Here is a 24613-nt window from a genome sequence, read left to right on the forward strand (position 1 = left end):
TGACTTGATTCGGAGGTTGCGCTGCTCTCGCACTTGATCTTGAACTCCTTGTAGTCATCTTCGCTGATCAAAGGATATTTCACCTTGATCTTCTCATAACTATCACCTTTTTCAATCATTGCCTTCACCGTGCTTCTCCAAGTAGACATGGTCGTGCTCATCCTCGTGAGGGTGACACTGTTCACTTTATTCCCTGAGAGGTGTGTGTTTGCAAAGTCAGTGGGGAACTTGTATCGTCCGTGCAGCTTCGTGAAGTGGAGGCTGCGCAAATTCCCCTGGTCCTTATGCCTTAGGTTCTCGGTGTTGATCGAGACAGTGCTCCAGAGAATGCACCCGAGCTGAACCGAGTACCCCTTGACTAATTCTTTGGGCGCCGTTGGATGCCCGTCGGAGTTCACTTCAGTAAATTCCTCCTTGATGGTGCCGAGCACGCTCGGGCGCCGGTCCTTCCGTTGCCTCTTTGGTTGGCTGGCATCTGTGTGTGTGCCACCATCATCAGTGGTGGCATCCTCGGCGGCACCATCAGTGGTGTCATCCCCGACGCCACTAGGGGTTGTGTAGTCAGGATCGGTGTCGTTCGCAGCGTCCTCATAGCAGTGAGGTTCTTCCTCCATCTCCTAGGATAGCTCCCAGAATTGCTTGCCGCCCGAACCGCCGGCCTCATCGTTGTGGGCCATGTTTCTCTCTAAATAGGAAAAAAGTTTGGTCAAAAAGTTGGTTATTGTCAAGGAACAAGATCATGGTCTCATCATTTAGGGTTTGTCAACACCGAGGCATCCTAAAAGCTAAGCTTTTATCATTTAGGGTTTGTCGACGCCGAGGCACCCTAAAAGCCTAAGCGTACATCATTTAGGTTCTCATCGAGACCGAGGCACCCTATAAAAGCCAAGGTTTCATCATTTAGGTTGGGCCTAATCACTTGGCTCTATTGCCACCTATGGTTTAATGCAGCAAGAATGGCGGGGCAGTTGATCCTACTTAATTAAGTACTAAGATACCCCGGCCCATGCATTAGTCGCAAGTACCCCATATGTCCTATTTTTAGCAAAGTCATGCTAAAATTGACGGAAAATTTCAGCATGACCTTTGCTGAAAATAGGACATATGGAGTACCCGAATTTTCCAGAACAGAAGTTAATCGACATTCCGGCGAACTCAAGGGCCCCTCGGGGTACCTGCAAAATCATCACGACATGAAGGTCAGAGACAAAACCCAGCAAACTAGCACCACAATGTGCCTCTACTTTCATATGGATGAAAAGGCCATAGACCATATGGTCCTCTGTTTTCATATGGACAAAAATCAGCTCAACTTATGTGAGCTTCCATTCCAGATCTAATAGGTCACCCAACAAAAAATCATCAATAGTTTAGCAAGTCTGTACAAACACAGAAAGAATAGAAAGTTTGCTGTCTAGTCAAACACAAAAACAAAACACTACTTGAAACTTCTGCTACATTTGGACCATGGCAATTTACTTTCATGGAGCATGACAAATGTATTTTACAGATCGTGGCATTGTTTTTACTATATGCACCATGGCAAATTTATTTTCTTTTTGCAACATGGAAAATTTCTTTTGCACCGGGCCATGGCAAATATAGTCTATGCATCATGAAAATTATAGTGTATGGATCATGGCATTTTTTATTCTACATTTTTATTCTATGGATCATGCCAGGAAATTATAGTCTATGCATTTTTTAATCTCTGGATCATGATCCAACAAAATTGCCATCTCCCATGGCAAATATAGCCTATGCATCATGGAATTTATACTGTATGGATCATGGCATTTTTTATAGATCATGATCTATAGAACATTTTAGTCCTTGTCATTTTCTGAAACATATTTTTGCCATGTCAATTTTGAATTAATAGACATACTTCTCAAAAGAGGCATGATCAAATTCGAACAAAAATCAGTAAATTGATAATCACAATTCTTTATATTGGCCTGTGAGAAGGACACTACTAGTTTGCTTTTCTTTTCTTTTTCAACAAAACCAGCAAACTACTCGACGATGGACATTGGGAAGGGGCATGATGAGGTACAAACTGAAATAAATGCCATTCTGTTGCAAAACAACCTAAGCTAGCATGTGACCATCAACCACACACGCATCATGCAGCATTGACCAAAATATATCTCAGACCTGACAAAATTACAGATTCTTCTGTAGGAGTTGTACTTGATTACAACATGTTCAACAATAGCAGAGGACATATGAGGTACATCCCTAATCATGGACAACCAAATCATCCATGTGCAAGAAATGATGATTCAGTAAATGCACAACCTTCTGCTATATAAAGCTTACACATTTTCAGGGAGCAATTTTATTTTCGATAACAATAACATGGGAGCAGATGGGTGAGGAACAAACTGGAATATCATCATTCAGTATGAAAACAACCTTAGCTAGTTCCTGGCCATCAACCACACACGCATCAAATAGCACAGAAGCATGAGCAAAATTGGTAGTATGAATTACAAGGACCTCGATCATGAACCTGGCTGGAGTCTAATGGCATCAATCAACCAACCAGAATAGAAACTTGGCTGGAGTCATAAACTTCATGTTGATGAATGCAGAACAGAGAGGAGCACTTACTAGTCAAATAGATAGAAGGCAGTGATGGTATCCCTTCCCTTGGTGGCTAGGTGCGCCCTCCTCCTCCTCCTCGAGCAGGACAAGGTCGCATGAGAGGATCCCACAGGAGGAAGCCTTTGTTGCCGGCACTCGACCTCGCACTGGCAGGAGCTCACTAGATGAAACAAACCATAGTGAACAACCATGTTACAAGTACAATTAACAGAAGTAAAGCAGAAACAAACAAATAAAAAAATGGTCTCTAGTTATTTTTCCTGAACTTAAGCGTGTGCTCTCTGATCCTGGGATAGCATTGTCGTCTCCTACCCTATCATGCACCCTTTTAGTTAAACAAACATGCAAACAAAATATTCACTCAGGCAAACATGAATAAATTTGATATGCTGATTAAATGACATGAACCTGATTCATGATGCATATGTATCCTTCCCTGACACTATCTAGTCTGCAGCTACATGTATACACTAACCATGACATTTCTTCCTCTGTTCTGGTCAAAACTGCAATCTGATTACTACCCCCTGATCATATTTCATGATCCCACAATGAATGGTTTTGCAACTGCTACTGTTTTAGCATGATAAAATGGACAACTCCTAACTGTTGTCTCACACACTGGTATAGGTTACGGTATGACACACACTTTTGTAATTCTGATCCCCCATTTTTTCATGAAGATCTGAATTCTTCTTTCATCTCTGCGTCTAGATTATTTCATGGTAGCATTTAAATTCATAGAGCAAATTTTTCTCTAACATGGTAGCATCTAAATCCTATTTTTAACCAAGCATCAAGAACACTATAGCAGCCAGTGTGAAATTTCTTTGACTAAATATTGAAGAACCGATCAGGATCACAGAGAGTTACTGAAAGGAGAAGATCACATCCCCCATTAACAAGAACCAAGGATCCACCAGTGACCACCTAGGCTTGTAACGCAAACATGCAAGGAAAGAAATCAAATCCCCAGCAACAAGTTGTGCGGCATGAACTCCCACGCATGCTGTGCGCCCATGATCAAAATCGACATGGTGCGCAGAGGCAGCAGCGATTAGGGCTAGTGGTGGGGGGCGGCATGGAAGGCGCGGGCTTTGGAGGGGGGAGCGTGGCGGGTGGCGGCGAGGCGGACGGTGGGGAGGTGGGGAGCTTCAGACTTGGGGGCGGGGCTGACGGTGGGGAGGAGGGCGGAGGGGAGCTGGAGGGCACGGCGGAAGGGAAGGGAGGGAGGGAATGGGGAGGAAGGGTGGAGAGGGAGGAAGGAGGAAGGAGGAGAGGTACCTGGGCGGGCGTGGCCGGTCGCCGGAGGGGTCAAGGTCGGGGTTGGGGACGGGGTCGGCGGCGGCGCAGGGCAGGGGCTGACGCGGGGAGGTGGCGCAGGGCAGGGGCCGACGCGGGGAGGTGGCGTAGGGCAGGGGCCGACGTGGGGAGGCTGTCGGCAACGGCGAGGTCGCGGAGGCGTCGGCGATGGCGCAGGGGCGTGGGGGCGGCGGCGCACGTAGGGGCGGCAGCGTCGTGGGTCGTCGGGGCAGCGCGCGGGTGGGGAAGTGGATCTGGCGAGAGGGAGAAGGGGTCAGGCGAGTTAGAGCTAGGGGGAAGATTACTAATGGCGCACCCCCGAGCGGTGCGTCATTAGAAATCTTTTTTTAGATAGCAATGGCGCACCCCGTGGCGGTGCGCCATTAGAAATCTTTTTTTAGATAGCAATGGCGCTCCACCCGAGCGGTGCGCCATTAGTATGTTTTTATTACTTTTATTTTTTGTTGCTATTTTTTAATATTTTTTTTATAAAAATAGTAATATTTTTTTTATAAAATAGTAATGATTTTTTTATGAATATGAAAAAATATCATCAAATGGGAGTGCTCGGTGGCGGTGGAGCGGGCCGGGGAGGGTGTGGGGGGTCGGCGGCGGCGGTGGAGTGGGGGAGGGTGCGGTGGGTCATTGGCGGCAGTGGAGCGGGGGAGGGTGCGGGGGGTGCTCGGCAGCGGTAGAGTGCGGGCCGGGGGGTGCGGGGGGTCGGCGGCGGTGGTGGAGCGGGGGAGGGTGCGGGGGGTCGGCGGCAGCGGTGGAGCAGGGGAGGGTGCGGGGGGTGCTCGGCGGTGGTGGAGCGGGCCGGGGAGGGTCCGGGGGGTCGGTGGCGGCGGTGGAGCGGGGGAGGGTGCAGGAGGATCGAGATCGAGATGGAGGGGGATAGCGATCGAGATGGAGGGGGATAGAGATCGAGATGGAGGGGGATCGAGATCGAGTGTCCTCATAAATATTCAATATTTTTTCATATTGAATATGAAAAAATATCATCAAATTTGAAAAATATTCATGAATTCAAAAAGTGCCCATGAAATTTAAAAATATTCATGAGTTCAAAAAGTGCCCATGAAATACAATAATCGAGAAATGAAGGCTACAATTTAAATACAATCGATCTTAGCTAGCTATCTATTCACAATATTCTTGCCATTATTTTTCGTAAATGGAGTTCTTTTCTTGAACGGACGTCCTTTAGGTAGGGTGGTCTTGCTTCTTCTTGTGGTGTATGCTGATACTTCATCGTCGTCATCATGTTCCATCTTCGGGTCGCCGTACTTGTCGAAGTCTTGCTCATTTGCGACTCCATCCATTCCGATGATATTCCTTTTGCCTCTCCTCACGACAACACGACTGGGCTTTGGCGGGTCGGTAATGAAGAAGCATTGGTCAACTTGGGAAGCCAGTACCCATGGCTCATTTTTCGCGGTGACGTTTGCGCCCGCGGTCTTGGATTTGGCTTCGGGTATAACCATGGTGGTAAAATACCGGCCTTCTTTTATGACGCTCTTGGCCCATCTGACACGGAACATCAGGACCTTCTCTCCAGCGTAGCTCAGCTCCCAGATCTCCTCGATCCTTCCATAGTATCTGTCATTGTCATTACCGGTGTAGGATTCCATCATTACCCCGGATTTCTGATAACCATCTCTTTTCATGTCCTTTCCCTCGGTGTAGAATGTGTAGCCGTTGATATCGTACGCCTCATACATCATCAGGTTGTGCTCGGCGCCCTGTGACAAGGCGAATATGAGATGTTCTTCTGCGGAAGAATCCTCATGTAAAGGGTACGACAGAAGCTTCTGCTTGAACCAATGCGTGAAACATGAGTTGTGCTCTTTGATTATATCCCCGTCCGTCCTCTGTTGGCCTCGGTCATTGTACGTCTTCTCAATAAAGGTTTTGTGCTCTACCACCCAAGGATCAACCACGTCTATGTGTTGTAGCGCGACTATGTTTCCTCTTTCAAAGTTGGCGAGTCGACCCTAGAAGTTGACATGCATTTCGCGACTACGTGGCTGGTGCGCAATTACTAGTTAGATCTAGTAATGGCCCACTGTGCCCTGGTGCGCCATTAGTATGTTTGAAAAAATAAAATAAAAATTGTTACTAGTGGCGCACCATGTATCTGGTGGGCCATTAGTGTCTATATAGTAGTGGCGCACCACATGTCTGGTGCGCCATTAGTGGCCATTTCATCTATAGCCCTTTTCCTAGTAGTGCCCCTCTCGCACGTGCTTCCCGCCCGGCGCCAGCTGAGCCCGCCGCTCCACATTGATGGCAAGTCAGGGCGACGCGACCTCTCACTGCTTCCGCTGTTGAAGCGGCGCGCTAACTGAGGGGACCACCCACTGCACGCCCGGCATTTCAGACCACACAATGGAGAGTAACTTTAGAGCAAGCACTACACTTAGATGATATAAGCAGGCAATAAGGATTTAAATATAGTATTTGTGCTTAGTTGAAGGAGATAGAAGAGGAGAAAGAAGAGAAGCGGATTGTAAACGTGTAGCCGGTTGTACTCCAACATACTTTGTGAGACAAAAGGTGGGGCCATTATTAATGATATACTAAAGAGACTAACGGACGCCTTAATTACTCCATTTTTTTCAAGACAAACCATGGTGGGGCTATTATTGACTTCTTTTTGAGCTATTATTAACTTGGTTTGGGGGCCAAAGGCCTACTATTATACCCTAGCCGCCGCTGTATCATATGGTTTGGCACTGTTCCAGATCTTAGCGCCGCCATACAATTCTTCTCCAGCCCTCCTTCCGGCGTGCACCGCGAGAAGGGACAGCAGTCCTCCGAACCCCACCTTTCGTGATCTTGTTGGGAGAGGGGCGATCGTCTTTTTGGGGAGCACGCTCATGTGACTGCTGCCAGCGACGACTTCCTCAACAACAGCCTTCTTCCCCGACCTCGGTAACCTCTTCATCAACAACATGAGTGACAACATCAACCACATCGGTTCTGCTCCCGCTGTAAAGTATGTGATTCTGTACTCCTGGTTTTGTCCGCACCATTACTTTGATGTTTGCAATTGTCGTCATGATCTATTTACTTTGATTCGGATTAAATCTCATACTAAATTGCTCATATATTCAACAATCCAATCCAAAAACCTGATTACAGGCAATTTACTCCTAGTGGTGTTGCTGCGCTTTTGAAGCCGCCTAATTTTAATGGGGTGCAATATAAAAGGTGGTGCACAACAACAGTATATTGGTTTCATACCATGTACTGCTATGACGCCACTAAGGGTAAGCCTGAGGGCGATCTTAATCCTACACAGCAGGAAGCTTTTCAGAACATGGACACCCTCTTCAAAGCCGCCCTGCTGAGTGTTCTTGATGATTCCATTTTGGATTCATATATGTCGTCTGACAGCGGCAAAGACATGTGGGCTGCGCACGAGGCCACGTATGGTCCCTCGGGCGCTGGCAACAAGTTGTACGTCATGGAGCAATTCTGTGACTACAAGATGACTGATGAGTGCTCTGTTGTTCAGCAGACTCATGAGATACAGTCACTCTCTAAGGAACTTGAGTACTTTAAGTGTGTGTTGCCGGACAAATTTGTTGCTGGGACCATCATTGCCAAGCTTCCACCTTTGTGGAACGATTTTGCTACTTCTCTGAAAAACAAGACACATGAGTTTTCTGTTTTGGATCTCATTAGCACTCTTGATTTTGAGGAGAAGGCGAGAGCAAAAGACACACGTGCTCGGGTCGCTGAGGGAGCTTCTAGTGCCCACATGGTACACGAGGAGAACTTCCAGCCCAACCAGCCCCAAAACAACAAGAACAAATCTCAGGGGAAAGGCAAGTTTGATGCAAAGAACAAGCCATCACATTCTACCAACTTCAAAAAGAATTCTCATAACGGGAAGGGATACAAACCTCAATTTTGGTAGCACCGCACAAAATTTATATGGTTGCATCTACCTGCTGTCAGCTAACCTCATGGTGCTCCAGGTATTCCTACATTCGTAACTAGGTACAATGACCACCGCAATATGAAATTAGCTTATTCGTACGTTGACTTGCTGAATGCAGTGCGGAACGATCCTGTCATGTGTGGAGGAGCAAACAAGCAGTGCAGCCAAAGGTGGAAATCAACCAAGGACTTATGAGATTATATATAATCTTCCTCAGGCAGATCAGTATCCCCTTCGTCCAGATGATCGTGTTTTGTCATGCTGAGCTATTGATATGTGCTAGTGTTTTGCAACACTGTTTAAGTATAGCTACTGTTTTCCTATCTTTTCAGATTCAGGAAAATGAATATGATTTCAGGGGAACTGCACAATATGGACTCATGTTGAGTCATCTCTATTGCCTCATGTGTTTACTGCAAATGTGTCAGCATCAATTGCAAGATGAGGCAGCTAGCTAGCTGTGGAGTTGCCAACATGCTCAATGTGCTCGCAACATTGAGAAGAAACAAGCATGCCCAGGAAATTAATGCGTGTGTAGGGAGGCCCTTTGCTCAGAGAAGCATCGACCGATTTTCTTTATTTCCACACCTTCTCACAACTTGTATTGGTTATAGTATGGTGAATCATTGAGATGCATAGACATGATGAACTTTTGTTCTTCTGAATGTTAGTATGCATACTGTACCTTCTGAAGCTTAGTTTAATGTGAGTGTCTGCATCCAGTACCGCATCCTCTAATTTGGTGGATGCACACAGAGAAAATAAATCTCCTTAATTTACTCCATAACCACGCTATTAAATAGGGCTAGAACAAATCAGGCGCATGCAGTGGCCGGCGGGCACATGCATCCTGCATGCATGGCTAGTCAGCCAAGTCCATGCGCTAGCTCCAATGCAGCAACGCAAAAGAAGAGAGCGGTTCTTGGGAAAAAGCGAGTAGTTAGTGCTTACTCACTCATCTAGAAAACCCCGCTCACCTTCTTCCTCACTCGTACAGAAAACGCCTGCTCCTCTTCTTCCACTCCTACAGAAATCCCGAGCCCTCCTTCTTCCCCACTCACACTGCCACTAGGCTCGTCTCTGACTACTCTGCTCAAACCCGTGAGCTCGGCACGATGCCCACAAGGAAAATGGAGTCGGCTGGCCCCAGCACCAAGAAGATGAGGCTCGAGCCAGCGGCGATGCGGTTGTAGATCCCGCACCCGGTAGCGCGGGGAGAAGCAGCGAGCCCGCTCCCCCCCCACCCGGATCTGAGGAACCGGTAGAATCTCCGGTGGACCGCATCAGCAATCTCACAGACGTCATCCTTGAGGAGATCATCTCGCTTCTCCCCACCAAGGATTGCTGCCACACAAGTCCTCTCAACTCGGTGGCGCCCTCTATGGTGCACCGCCCCCCCTCAATCTCGACTGTCGTCAGATATCTGTCCTTCCTGAATTTTATCTCCTCAAAGCCATCATCTCTTCTCACCAGTAGGGCCCCATTCAATGCCTCTGCATCCCGACACGCTACCGGCTGTCCATACCCGGCAAGGTGGACGCTTGGCTGACATCCCCTGAATTCGGAAAACTCCAGCAGTTTGAGTTGTACCATTACTACAAAATTTTCATACCACGAACACACCAAGAATCCATGCCCACACCACCGTTGTCCCTCTCGCAGTTTTCCTCCTCTATCCACACCGCCACCCTCGCCCGGTGCCATCTACCAGACGATCTGGTACAAATGCTTCGACTCCCACTCTTAAAAAAAATTTCACTTGTGGTGGTTTATCTGTCGGAGGCCTCACTGCACATCATCATCCACTCCATTTGCCCTGCCCTGGAACGCTTGCAGATTGTTTTAGGAATAGAAATCGGTATGAGTTGTCTTCAAATAAAGTCGCCTCACCTTAAAAGCATTGGAATTTGTTTTAAAGGGCAACAACTCATCATCGAAGATGCCCCTTCATGTAACACCCACGATGCGGCTATATCTCCCACGTGTCGAAGCATGACTTAGAGGCATAACCGCATGGTGGTTTTGTCGCAAGAAGGGTCATCTTCACACAATCCCATGTAATGAATAAGAATGGGATAAAGAGAGTTCGCTTACAATCGCCACTTCACACAATACATAATTTAAGATCATACATCATTCAAAGTACACTCATAGACCAGCTACGGTCAAGTTCAAATGAAAAGAAGACAACCCCAAATGCTAGATCCCCGATCGCCCCAACTGGGCTCCACTACTGATCATCTAGAAACGATACATAGTAACGACCAAGGGCCTCATCAAATTCCCACTTCAGCTCAGTTGCGCCATCTCCGCTGGTATCCTCGGCACCTGCATCTGTTTTGGTAGAATCTGTGAGCCACGGGGACTAAGCAATCTCACACCCACGAGACCAAGACTATTTAAGCTCATAGGTAGGAAAAGGTGTAATATGGTGGAGCTGCGGCAAGCACTGAGCATATATGGTGGCTAACATACGCAAGTGAGAGCGAGAAGAGAAGCTATGCGTCGGTCGAGAAGCTAGAAGTGATCAAGAAGTGATCCTGAAACTACTTACGTCAAGCATTACTCAAACTGTGTTCACTTCCCGGACTCCGCCGAGAAGAGACCATCACGGCTACACACGCGGTTGATGCATTTTAATGAAGTCAAGTGTCAAGTTATCTACAACCGGACATTAACAAAATCCCATCTGCCTCATAACCGCGGGCATGGCTTTCGAAAGATTATATACCCTGCAGGGGTGTCCCAACTCAGCCCATCACAAGCTCTCACGGTCAACGAAGGATATACCTTCTCCCGGGAAGACCCGTTCAGTCTCGGAATCCCGGTTCGCAAAACATTTCAACAATGGTAAAACAAGACCAGCAAAGCCGCTCGATGTGCCGACAAATCCCGATAGGAGTCGCACGTATCTTGTTCTCAGGGCACACCGGATAGGTCAGCCTACGAGTAAAAACCAGCCCTCGAGTTGCCCCGAGGTGGCCCCGCAGTCTGCCCATTTCGGACCAACACTCGAAGGAGCACTGGCCCGGGGGGGTTAAAATAAAGATGACCCTCGGGCTCGCGAAAACCCAAGGGAAAAGGGCTTAGGTGGCAAATGGTAAAACCAAGGTTGGGCCTTGCTGGATGAGTTTTATTCAAAGCGAACTGTTAAGGGGGTCCCATAAATCACCCAACCGTGTAAGGAACGCAAAATCAAGGAACATAACACCGGTATGACGGAAACTAGGGCGGCAAGAGTGGAACAAGTCACCAGGCATAAGGCCGAGGCTTCCCCCCTTTACCAAATATATAAGGTGCATTAATTTAAACAGGAGATATTGTGATATCCCAAAAAAATCCATGTTCCGACCAGGAACAAACTTCATCTTCACCTGCAACTAACAATGCTATAAGAGGGGCTGAGCAAAAGCGATAACATAGCCAATCAACGGTTGCTAGGACAGGTTGGTTAGAGGTTTGACATGGCAATAGGTAGGCATGCTAAACAACGGCAGGTAGAGCTAACATAGCGATAGAGCGAGTACTAGCAAACAAATATAGAAGTGATATCGAAGGTATGGTCATCTTGCCTGCAAGGTTCTCAGAGTTGTCGAAGGCTTAATCCTCGTTAGCGTACTCAACAGGTTCCTCGTGCACGTACTCGTCTCCCTGCTCTACCCAAAGCAAGAACACAAGCAAAGGAACCACAATAAATCACGATGTAATGCACAAGCAACATGATGCAATGCATGTCATGCTATGCGAGATGTGATATGCAATGCATATGCGTGCTTCGGAAGGAAAGATGATGAACAAGGCATCAACTTGGCAACCCAAGTATGCCGCTGGAAATATGAGATGATTTCGGTTGAAATCGATATAAAGATCACCGGATTCGGGTGCACGGTTTGCAAATGACAAGCACGACAAGATATGATGCAAACTGCTTAAAAAAGCAACATGACCACTTGGATGCAAAGTATAAATAAGCTATCGCACCCAAACATATGAATCGAATGCATAGCAGTGATGTACAAGAGATGCTCTACGAAACATGAACACTGAGCTCAATCTATAAACCACTAGAGCATGACTAAAATAGCATGGCAATTATGCAAAAGATAAGAGGTTCTACAGACTTAGTGAAATTACTAGACATAGCAGAAACAGATTCATCATGGCATCTCTACAGGCTTGATTAACTCACTACCAGGCATGTCATGGCATGGAACAAGTGCTAGCATGAAGTAGGCATGAAAATGAAGCTACTCATGTGCAAAACAACCACCTAGCATATTTGCATGAACAAACACATAAAGGACAAAACAACAACATAGATTGAGATGACATGTCCATGAACTTGCTCAAATGCAGAAACTAATGCCACCACTGGATTGGTGGGATTTTTCTACCCCAAAAACATATATAGTATGTTAGGGTTGCTGTAGAAAAATCATCACAAATGCACTAAGATAAAACCTGCCCTAAATGGAAACCTCAGGATATGCCAAAACTGGCATATTCTGAAATGGAATAAAACAGAAAACCTGCGGGGAAAGCTAGGTGCACCCAAGCTGTACCCAGATGTTAGGATGACTGGTAGGGCCGTGGGCCATGTGGCTGGGTGAGAAACGACGAGGGCGCGAGCGGGCTGAGCGCGTGAGCGCGCAAACGGGCTGGCAGCCTGTGCTGGCTGGGAAGGAAAGGCCTCGGCTGGCTGGGCTGGCGGGCAGAAAAGCCTTGGCTGGGCTGCAAGAGGCCCAGGGGGGGCTGCTGCGCTCTGCTCTTCTTTTTCTATTTGTGCAAACAGAAATAGAAACAGAAAAGCACAGGGTAACAGGAGAGGAGTTAGAGTATAAAGAAAATATTCTCAAACTCCTGGAATTATCCACTATTTTAATAAATTGCATTGGGCATTTTTAGAGGTATAAAAATAAGACAAGTTTGAATATAATTCAAACTTGTGTCATTTTTGAACCTGACCAAAACAACTTCAAAAAAGGAGATATTTGTCAGAGAGGTTTAGGACATGGAACAAGATTTACAGGGAGAAGATGAACATTAATAGAGAAAGGAAAATAGCATTTGATAATAGAAGGAAGGAAAAGGGAAGGAAGGAGATCTGATGGTGCAATGATTTGAAAGGGGGACAAAGGTCATGCCCATGATGCTCATGGCCACAACATGAATGACAAAATGCAACATGAGATGGCATGAGATGCAAATGCACTATATGATGATGACATATGATGGCTAAAAGGAATATGACAAGAAGCACAAATGCAATAAGAACAGGAAAGCATGGCAATAAAATGAGTAGAACAACATAACAAAACAAAAAGAGACCAAAAGATGGGACCCCGAATGGAATTGGATGGAGACCAACATGGATATATTGCCAAATATGGAAGTTTTACATCTGGGGTGTTACAACACTCCACCACTACAAGAGGATCTCGTCCCGAGATCTAGGACTGCAAGAACTCCGGATATTCGGAACGGAGGTGATCCTCGCGCTCCCAGGTGGCTTCTCGGTCGGAATGGTGTGACCACTTCACTTTCAGGAATTTGATTGACTTATTGCGAGTCTTGCGCTCGGTTTCTTTGAGAATAGCAACGGGGTGCTCATGATAAGAGAGATTTTCTTGGAGATCGATTTCTTCGAAGTTGATAGTGCGCTCAGGAGTCTTGAAGCACTTGCGAAGCTGTGACACGTGAAACACATCGTGCACGTTCGCGAAGTTGGACGGAAGCTCAAGTTGATAGGCGAGGTCGCCTCTTTTGCCAATGATATTTAAAGGACCCACGTATCTAGGGGCAAGCTTCCCTTTGATACCGAAGCGACGAGTGCCTTTCATTGGAGAGACGCGGAGATAGACATGGTCTCCGATTTCAAAAGCCAAGTCACGGTGCTTGCTATCATAGTAACTCTTTTGGCGCGATTGCGCGGCTTTGAGATTCTCACGAATGACTTTGCACATTTCTTTGGCTTCTGTGATCAAGTCGTTGCCAAGAAGTTGGCGTTCACCTGTCTCAGACTAGTTGAGAGGAGTAAGGCACTTTCTGCCATAGAGAATTTTGAATGGGGCCTTGCCCGAACTCGCTTGGAAGCTGTTGTTGTAGGAGAACTCGGCATATGGAAGACAATCTTCCCACTTCATACCAAAAGAGATGACACAAGCCCTGAGCATATCTTCAAGAATTTGATTGACTCGCTCGACTTGGCCACTTGTTTGAGGATGGAAAGCTGTGTTGAAACGAATGTTGGTGCCCATGGCCGTCTGAAAGGAGTCCTAGAACTTAGAAGTGAAGATGCTTCCACGATCTGAAGATATCAATTGTGGAATGCCGTGCAAGTAGACAATTCTGGAGGTGTATAGCTCTGCCAGCTGAGCTGCTGTGATAGATTCTTTGATAGGAAGAAAATGAGCCACTTTGGTAAGCTTGTCAATGACAACGAAGATAACATCATTTCCACGCTTGGACTTAGGAAAACCAGTCACAAAGTCCATCTCGATATGGTCAAACTTCCATTCTGGAATAGCAAGAGGTTGGAGGAGACCAGCTGGTCTTTGGTGTTCTGCTTTCACTCTTCTGCAGACATCACATTCATTCACGAATTGAGCAATCTCTCGCTTCATTCGAGTCCACCAATACGACTGCTTGAGGTCATGGTACATCTTTGTACTTCTAGGATGAATCAATAGGAGGGAATTGTGTGCCTCATTCATGATGACTTTTCTCAGATCGCCTTTTGGAACCACAATTTGATCCTCGAAGAAAAGAGTATCTTTGTCATCCAAGCGATAGCACTTGTATTTGGGAATGCCCTTGTCAATACCACGTTTCACCTTCTTCACCATGGTATCCAGGAGTTGTGCCTCACGAATTTGATCTTCCAAAGTAGGAGAGACTATGAGGTTGGCGAGAGAGCCTTGAGGAACAACTTGAAGATTCAGCTTGCGGAAGGCTTCACAAAGATTCGGTTGAAATGGCTTGAGAATTAGACTGTTGCAATAAGCCTTTCTGCTCAGAGCATCTGCAATCACATTCGCCTTGCCAGGAGTATATTCAATACTCGGATTGTACTCTTGAATCATTTCGACCCATCGAGTTTGCCTGAGGTTAAGGTTGAGTTGAGTGAAGATATACATGAGACTCTTATGATCGGTGAAAATGTCCACTTGCCTTCCCAATAAGAGATGTCTCCATGTTATCAATGCATGGACAACTGCCGCCAACTCAAGATCGTGAGTGGGGTAGTTCTTTTCGTTGGGCTTCAACTAACGAGAGGTATAGGCCACAACTTTTTTCTCTTGCATCAACACAGCACCAAGACCTTGAAGGGAAGCATCACAGAAAACTTCGAATGGCTTGGATTCATCAGGAGGAGTCAAGACAGGAGCTGTGACTAGCTTCTCTTTGAGGGTGTTGAAAGCGACGTCACACTCAGGTGTCCAGACATACTTGACATGATTCTGGAGGAGGTTGGAAAGAGGCTTTGCAATCTTAGAGAAGTTCTCAACGAATCTTCGTCAATAGCTTGCAAGACCAAGAAAACTGCGGAGCTGTTTGACATTCTGAGGAGGTTCCCAATTCAGAACTGCAGAAACCTTCGCGGGATTAACAGCAATGCCCTTGGCATAGATGATATGACCAAGGTAAAGAACTTCATCAAGCCAGAACTCACACTTGGAAAACTTCACATAGAATTGATGTTCTCTGAGCTTGTCGAGCACCAATCGCAAATGTTTGGCATGATCCTGCTTATTCTTGGAGAAGACCAAGATATCATCGAGATACACCAGAACAAATTCATTGGTGTAGGGGTTGAAGATAAAGTTCATCATGCAAGAGAATGTTGGAGGAGCATTGACAAGGCTGAAAGACATGACAGTATATTCATAAGAACCATAGCTTGTTCTGAATGCTGTCTTGGGTATATCTTGTTCACGAATGCGAATCTGATGATAACCCATACGAAGGTCAAGCTTGGAGAATACTTTAGAACCTTTGAGTTGCTTGAAAAGCTCATTGATGTTGGGAAGTGGATACTTGTTCTTGATTATCTTCTTGTTCAATGGACGGTAATCGACGCAAAGTCGGTCCGTGCCATCCTTCTTCTTGACAAAAAGAACTCCACAACCCCATGGGGATGAACTTGGTCTAATCAAACCCAGACGCTCTTGTTCATCGAGCTGCTTTTTCAATTCCTTCAGCTCCTTGGGTCCAAGCTTGTATGGACGCTTGCAAATGGGTTCTGTTCCAGGCTCAAGATCAATAACGAACTCGACTGGCCGATGAGGAGGCATACCCGGAAGCTCTTCTAGAAAGACATCTTGGTACTCACAAATGACTGGAATTTGAGAAATAGCATCCAACTGGCACTTCTCATTGAGAGAAAAGAACCGAATGGTTTCATCACGAGCGGCATAGATGATAACATCCTCAGAAGGGTGTGTCAATTGAATTTTCCTGGCAACACAATGAAGTTGAGCCTTGTGCTTAGAAAGCCAGTCCATCCCGAGAATTAGATCAATATCAGAGTCGCCAAGAACAATTGGTGAAGACAGAAATTTATAGTCGCCCATCTTGATACCGACATTTGGAACCATCAAACGAGAACTCATGTGCTTGCCCGGGGAAACAATTGCTAGAGTTCTATCCAAATATTCCGGAGTGAAATCATGCTTGGTAAAGAACGGTATTGACATGAAACAATGCGATGCACCAGTATCAAATAAGACTTTTGCAGGAATATCATTAACTGAGACATTACCCATGATCACATCTGAAGAATCCTCTGCCTGAGCTGCATTCAACATGTTCACCTTTGCATGCTTTGGATTATGCTTGACCACAACATTGCTTGAAGATCTCACAGGAGGCGGAGGAGGAAGGCGCCTTTGATTGAAGCATTTGTTCACGTAGTGACCTTTCTGCTGGCACTTGTTGCAAGTCACTTCTGAGAGCGGACGATGATAAGGCGCATTCGACTTTGAAGCTTGAGGCTGAGACTTGTTCTGATAGCTTGGGTTGGGTGGGTGGGAAGATCCACGACCATCTGAGTTCTTCTGTTGGTAAGGCTGACGAAACGGAGGAGGAGGAAGATAGAAATTCTGCTGCTTAGCTGCCACTTGTGAGGAAGAAGAAGATTGCATGGCATCCCTGATTCTCTTCTTAGAAGCCTCATACTTGAGCTGAGCACCTTCTTGCTTGAGTGCCATATTGTAGAATTGATCAAACTGAGTAGGCTCAACAAGAACGAGAGCTAACTACAGATCCTCTCTAAGGCCACCTCTGAATTGATAGATCATACTCTTCTCATCAGGAACATCTTGCTTAGCGAAGCGAGCAAGTTTCTGAAACTGCTTGTTGTATTCGTACACTGACATGTTGCCTTGCTTGAGATTGCGGAACACCTCACGCTTGCTCTCAACAACACTAGTAGGAATATGGTGAGCTTTAAAGTCCCGACAGAAATCAGTCCAAGTAATCACTCGACCACCTCTGGAATCCTTGTATTGCTGGAACCAATCAGCTGCCTGATCCTTGAGCTGAAAAGAAGCGAACTTGACATAGTCCTCAGGCCTGACATTGTTGCATTCAAAATGCTTGTTGATATCCACGAGCCAATCATCGGCGTCTGTGGCCTCGACACAGTAGCTGAAAGACTTTGGCTGATTTGCAAGGAATTGGTTGAGGGTAGGAAATAGAGGCTGATGATTGAACTGCCCTTGACCTTGATTCCCTTGGTTGCCTTGGCCTTGGTTGTGCTCTTGCATGAGATGGATCATCATCTGGGCATGGGCGTTAGAGGCTGCCATCAAAGCTTGCCATGCCTCCGGAGGCGGAGGTGGAGGTGGAGGGTTCGCCTGACTCCCATCATTGCGTTCCGGATTCTGACGCGTTGGCGAAGCCATCCTGAAGAGGGTGACATCTGTTAGCATCTTGATAGACAGATAGACAAGTTGAATCAACGGATAGAAATTGCAACATATAGTCTTCACAATAAACATTTGAACAAAGATAAACGAATGAATTCCAAAGCAAACATCACACGTCTATAAAGGTGAGAAGCCACTTGACAAGAGATTGATGAATGAAATAAACAAGGTACAACTGGAACAAATAAGTGGTAAGGATTACCCAATCACAAACCAAATATCTGCGGGAAGAAATGCTAGAGCTACTTGAATCCCACCTATAAACTCCCGAAACTTTCTGGTTATGCAATCTGGTGTTGGGGATACAGGGGAAGCAATATATCTCACCCAAACTAACAATCCCTACATCCAGCTGTATCCATCCGTCAACACATAACCAAGAAACCTTCGGAAATCGTGTACCTCAACCTTCGAAAAGCATCCGTTATACGAGTTATGGCAATACTCCCGAACTCCCGCCCCAGTACTGCGTGGCGTCGAGGTTATCTCACCAACAACTGCATAAAAGAGATTTTCGATGTCGGCAAAACTCAGGTATTCCAGAACTGCAACGATAGAATTGTGACGACAACACCTCAGAGCTCGACTCCCTGGGTCAAAGCCACATAAATAGATAGGAGGCACCAAGAACAATGTTCTCGTCACAAAACCATCGGAACGATTCCAAGATACCCGCGTGATCCTAAATTTTTTTTAGTGAAATTTGAGAAGAGGACAGTCAAAACATCTACGTCAGGAGACCTCACCAGAGCGACGAAGGGACTGAGGAGTAAAAAGAATCCTACTCTCCGATATATATAATCCTAAGACTCAAAACATTTTTCTTCTAGACTCAACATCGCCAGCAAACAATCAAGCAGGGGGCTCCTAAGTCGGGGATGGCTCTGATTACCAACTTGTAACACCCACAATGCAGTTATATCTCCCACGTGTCGAAGCACGACTTAGAGGCATAACCGCATGGTGGTTTTGTCGCAAGAAGGGTCATCTTCACACAATCCCATGTAATGAATAAGAATGGGATATAGAGAGTTGGCTTACAATCGCCACTTCACACAATACATAATTTAAGATCATACATCATTCAAAGTACACTCATAGACCGGCTACGGTCAAGTTCAAATGAAAAGAAGACAACCCCAAATGCTAGATCCCCGATCGCCCCAACTGGGCTCCACTACTGATCATCTGGAAACGATGCATAGTAACGACCAAGGGCCTCATCAAATCCAGTTCAGCTCAGTTGCGCCATCTGCGCTGGTATCCTTGGCACATGCATCTGTTTTGGTAGAATCTGTGAGCCACGGGGACTCAGCAATCTCACACCTGCGAGATCAAGAGTATTTAAGCTCATAGGTAGGAAAAGGTGTAATATGGTGGAGCTGCGGCAAGCACTAAGCATATATGGTGGCTAACATACGCAAGTGAGAGCAAGAAGAGAAGCAACGCGTCGGTCGAGAAGCTAGAAGTGATCAAGAAGTGATCCTGAAACTACTTATGTCAAGTATTACTCAAACCGTGTTCACTTCCCGGACTCCGCCGAAAAGAGATCGTCACAGCTACACACGCGGTTGATGCATTTTAATGAAGTCAAGTGTCAAGTTATCTACAACCGGACATTAACAAATTCCCATCTGCCTCATAACCGCGGGCACGGCTTTCGAAAGATTATATACCCTGTAGGGGTGTCCCAACTCAGCCCATCACAAGCTCTCACGGTCAACGAAAGATATACCTTCTCCCAGGAAGACCCGATCAGTCTCGGAATCCCGGTTCGCAAAACATTTCGACAATGGTAAAACAAGACCAGCAAAGCCACCCGATGTGCCGACAAATCCCGATAGGAGTCGCACGTATCTCGTTCTCAGGGCACACCGGATAGGTCAGCCTACAAGTAAAAACCAGCCCTCGAGTTGCCCCGAGGTGACCCCGCAGTCTGCCCGTTTCGGACCAACACTCGAAGGAGCACTTGCCCGGGGGGGAGTTAAAATAAAGATGACCCTTGGGCTTGCGAAAACCCAAGGGAAAAGGGCTTAGGTGGCAAATGGTAAAACCAATGTTGGGCCTTGCTGGAGGAGTTTTATTCAAAGCGAACTGTTAAGGGGGTCCCATAAATCACCCAACCGTGTAAGGAATGCAAAATCAAGGATCATAACACAGGTATGATGGAAACTAGGGCGGCAAGAGTGGAACAAGTCACCAGGCATAAGGCCGAGCCTTCCACCCTTTACCAAATATATAAGGTGCATTAATTTAAACAGGAGATATTGTTATATCCCAAAAAAATCCATGTTCCGACTAGGAACAAACTTCATCTTCACCTGCAACTAACAATGCTATAAGAGGGGCTGAGCAAAAGCGGTGACATAGCCGATCAATGGTTGCTAGGACAGGTTGGTTAGAGGTTTGACATGGCAATAGGTAGGCATGGTAAACAATGGCAGGTAGAGCTAACATAGCGATAGAGCGAGTACTAGCAAGCAAAGATAGAAGTGATATCGAAGGTATGGTCATCTTGCCTGCAAGGTTCTCAGAGTTGTCGAAGGCTTGATCCTCGTTAGCATACTCAACAGGTTCCTCATGCACGTACTCGTCTCTCGGCTCTACCCAAAGCAAGAACACAAGCAAAGGAACCACAATAAATCACGGTGCAATGCACAAGCAACATGATGCAATACATGTCATGCTATGCGAGATGTGATATGCAATGCATATGCGTGCTTCGGAAGGAAAGATGATGAACAAGGCATCAACTTGGCAACCCAAGTATGCCGCTGGAAATATGAGATGATTTCGGTTGTAATCGATATAAAGATCACCGGATTCGGGTGCAGGGTTTGCAAATGACAAGCACGACAAGATATGATGCAAACTGCTTAAAACAGCAACATGACCACTTGGATGCAAAGTATAAATAAGCTATCGCACCCAAACATATGAACCGAATGCATAGCAGTGATGTACAAGAGATGCTCTATGAAACATGAACACTGAGCTCAATCTATAAACCACTAGAGCATGACTAAAATAGCATGGCAATTATGCAAAAGATAACAGGTTCTATAGACTTAGTGAAATTACTAGACATAGCAGAAACAGATTCATCATGGCATCTCTACAGGCTTGATTAACTCACTACCAGGCATGTCATGGCATGGAACAAGTGCTAGCATGAAGTAGGCATGAAAATGAAGCTACTCATGTGCAAACCAACCACCTAGCATATTTGCATGAACAAACACATAAAGGACAAAACAACAACATAGATTGAGATGACATGTCCATGAACTTGCTCAAATGCAGAAACTAATGCCACCACTGGATTGGTGGGATTTTTCTACCCCAAAAACATATATAATATTTTAGGGTTGCTGTAGGAAAATCATCATAAATGCACTAAGATAAAAACCTGCCCTAAATGGAAACCTCAGCATATGCCAAAACTGGCATATTCCGAAATGGAATAAAATAGAAAACCCGCGGGGAAAGCTAGGTGCACCCAAGCTGTACCCAGATGTTAGGCTGATTGGTAGGGCCGTGGGCCACGTGGCTGGGTGAGAAACGACGAGGGCGCGAGCGGGCTGAGCGCGTGAGCGCGCAAACGGGCTGGCAGGCTGCGCTGGCTGGGCTGGAAAGGCCTCGGCTGGCTGGGCTGGCGGGCAGAACAGCGTTGGCTGGGCTGCGAGAGGCCTGGGGGGGGGGGGGCTGCTGCGCTCTGCTCTTCTTTTTCTATTTGTGCAAACAGAAATAGAAACAGAAAAGCACAGGGTAACAAGAGAGGAGTTAGAGTATAAAGAAAATATTCTCAAACTCCTGGAATTATCCACTATTTTAATAAATTGCATTGGGCATTTTTAGAGGTAGAAAAATAAGACAAGTTTGAATATAATTCAAACTTGTGTCATTTTTGAACCTGACCAAAACAACTTCAAAAAAGCAGATATTTGTCAGAGAGGTTTAGGACATGGAACAAGATTTACAGGGAGGAGATGAACATTAATAGAGAAAGGAAAATAGCATTTGATAAAAGAAGGAAGGAAAAGGGAAGGAAGGAGAAGTGATGGTGCAATGATTTGAAAGGGGGACAAAGGTCATGCCCATGATGCTCATGGCCACAACATGAATGACAAAATGCAACATGAGATGGCATGACATGAAAATGCACTATATGATGATGACATATGATGGCTAAAAGGAATATGACAAGAATCACAAATGCAATAAGAACAGGAAAGCATGGCAATAAAATGAGTAGAACAACATAACTAAACAAAAAGAGACCAAAAGATGGGACCCCGAATGGAATTGGATGGAGACCAACATGGATATATTGCCAAATATGGAAGTTTTACATCTGGGTGTTACACTTCACTTGAAAGGTTTATCCTTCATAATTGTTATACACCTTCACAAATAACTATCGTCTCTGCGCCCAAACTGGAGACCTTGGGTGTAATTCGTGACCCGTTTAATAATCACAAGGAGTTGGTGTTTGGCTCCTCACTTTTTCAGGTACCATATATTATCATCTACACATTTGTAATCATATGCTGCATTTTTCATTTGTGCGCATAAGTTTTATATCATCTTGGAGTACACTTTGGGTACTAATATTATGTTATATGCTCAATGAAGAGTTCGTCCATTGATAGACTATCAATGCTGTTGGATTCTGTTAAGATCATATATATCAGAATGTATAGCTTTGATCTGGACATAATTATTGGCTTGCTACTATGCTTTCGATCTCTGGAGAATTTATACATAGAGGTGATGACTTCATGCGCATTGAAAGCCCGTATATATTGTACTAGAATTAACTGTTCAGGTATCGTTCTTTCGACATACTCTTTTCTCAGACCTTAATTGTTTCCAATCTTCATGTCTACTTAGGCAGAACCACATGGAGAAAAACATATAACCAATTGGTGGCGTAATAAGCACAAGGATTTTCTCAGTTCTCATGACATCCGTTTGAGGACAATAACGATGGGACGATATGCATCCAACCAGGCAAACAGAAGCTTTGTCACATTCTTCCTATTGAATGCGAGGTTACTATTGTCCATGAGGCTTAATTTTTACAACAAGAGATTTCTCACGGACGGACATGTTGAACAGAAAAAAAAGAAGTTTCAGGTGGACAAATGGGCTTCTAAACATGCTCGGCTTCTTTTTACAACAAGTTGTAGTCATCCTAGAATAATTTTTTTTGCACAGGATGTTGATTTTATGGATCAGACTGATCCATATGTTTGTGACTACAAAAAAGAGTGGTTGGGTTAGATGTTACTGTCATGTTCAATCTGGGTTTTGTCTAAAAATTTGATGAACAATTAATCCTTGGGCTTTTTGTACCATTTGCATGCTTGAGTTGCATGTTGTTGCCCTTGTACTCCCCTCCACCTGCCACTACACTGCCGCATCTTCCACGGCTGCTGTTCGTTCCCGTACGAGGCCTTGCCGTCATTCTCCGCCTTGGTTCGCTCGTTGTGCCCGCCGCCGTCTGGCGTTGTCAACATTCTCAACAACCAAGAGGAATCAGAAGATGACTGTACATGGAGAGGCTGACAGTAGGGACCCACAAGGGTCATTGCATTTCGAAAGCAGATGCCTCGTTATTACAAGCCAAAAAAATACTTCCTCCTAATTGTTTGACAACTAGGTCCCACGCCATTGTCAATGTAGTCAATAAATGAGAAATTTACACAACGAGCAGATAACACCAGGGACTCAGCAGCTCGGCCAGTTGTTTTTTAGTTTCAGAGACGGAGCTCAACTGCGCGATGTGCGGGGGCTGTGGCCCGTCTAGCCCACGCTTACGCTTTTATTAAGCACATGACGAGCCTAGTTGATATATTTTTTCTTTCTGAAATTGGCTAGCCCAGTTCTTTTTTTGGAGAATACCAAAACCGAGGCCTACTTGCTTTTCTCAGCCCTGCTGGGCTGCAAACTCTTTCAAGACGAGGAGGGATGTAAGTTGTAAGAAATGGGCTTCCCCAGAAAATGGGCTATAAGTTGTAAGAAATGGGCTGTAAATTTTTAAACCAAAGCCAACCGGAAATTGCATTAAAATATCATCTTTTCTCCCACAAGATAAACTACTCATACAAATGCATCTTCATGTTCCATGCAACGAACGGGCATCTTGCCAGTTAAGATTCTAAATTTCATTCATTTTTTTGCGGAGAATTGTTTTTGATATAATTTTTGAAAATTATTTTGAACGTGACTCAAAATTTAGTGATTAAAAGAGTTCGGACCCCACCGAAATACGAAAATTTTCGTTGAAATTTTTAGCAGTGCCCAGAATATATGGTCCGTAATGCTAATAAAAAGAATATGGGCTTCAAATATCCTTAAGAATTAGCAAATGGGCTGTGAATTATTGAAAATAATGGCTAATGGGTTGTATAATGTTTTCCACATATTTGAAGGCTGACTTCTGGGCCTACTAGGTTGACGATACGCTGTCCTAATTTTTTTTTGATGCGTACGCAAGGCTTTGTCAACTTAGCCAACACACAGCAGTGACTGTTGGATGTCCATCCCATGGCCGCCGTGCTTCTTCAATCTCTGATCTTCCTGCTCTAGCCGCCCAAACCAGCGCCGGCGGGACTGCCTGCTCCCTCCTCCCGTGGCTAGCTGTGCTACCGCCAGGCCATCCCTCTAACCACCCACACATCCTATTATTTTCTGGCGACATCAGCCTCACCCCGCAGCCGACCAGTCAGCACTCGAACTCCCCTCAGCGTGGGCATCCATTACGGTGGCTTCACCGACTCTGGGAGGTTCTCTTCCTGGGCCTCGCCCTCGTCCACCG

Source organism: Triticum aestivum, chromosome 2B (assembly GCF_018294505.1).
Source record: "Triticum aestivum cultivar Chinese Spring chromosome 2B, IWGSC CS RefSeq v2.1, whole genome shotgun sequence".
Taxonomy (NCBI): Eukaryota; Viridiplantae; Streptophyta; class Magnoliopsida; order Poales; family Poaceae; genus Triticum; species Triticum aestivum.